This window comes from Myotis brandtii, unplaced genomic scaffold (genome assembly GCF_000412655.1).
Source record: "Myotis brandtii unplaced genomic scaffold, ASM41265v1 scaffold314, whole genome shotgun sequence".
Lineage (NCBI taxonomy): Eukaryota > Metazoa > Chordata > Mammalia > Chiroptera > Vespertilionidae > Myotis > Myotis brandtii.
In genome coordinates, this window is record NW_005362033.1 from 2,843,385 (window position 1) to 2,843,917 (window position 533).

The 533-nt window shown below is 38.5% G+C and overlaps 1 protein-coding gene across 13 annotated transcripts in view; it reads left to right on the forward strand.

The window, feature by feature from the left end:
- Positions 1-533, forward strand: part of SPECC1 (sperm antigen with calponin homology and coiled-coil domains 1) — a 229,979-nt gene that overhangs the window by 106,883 nt on the left and 122,563 nt on the right. The window lies entirely within an intron of this gene.

Sequence of the window (533 nt, forward strand, 5' to 3'; positions counted from 1 at the left end):
AGAAACATCGATCAGCTGCCTCCTGCACATCTCCCACTGGGGATGTGCCCGCAACCCAGGTACATGCCCTTGACCGGAATCGAACCTGGGACCCCTCAGTCCGCAGGCCGACGCTCTATCCACTGAGCCAAACCGGTTTCGGCCCATTTTTTAATTGTATTGTCTTCCTGCTGTTGAGTTATATAAGTTCTTTATAAATTTTGGAAATTAACCCTTTATCAGATGTATCATTGGTGAATATGTTCTCTCATATAGTGGGTTTCCTTTTCATTTTCTTGATGGTTTCTTTTGCTGTACAGAAGCTTTTTACTTTGATGTAGTCCCATTTGTTTATTTTTTCCTTTGTTCGCCTTGCCCTAGGAGATGTGGTGGCAAAATACTGCTACGTGAGATGTCTGAGTTTTTTTTTTTTTCCCAGTTGGGAAAATAAAGTATCTTATTTTTATTTATTTTTATATTTTTTATTTTATTTTATTTTGAAAGGAGAGGGATAGAGAGACAGAAACATCAATGATGAAAGAGAATCATTGATC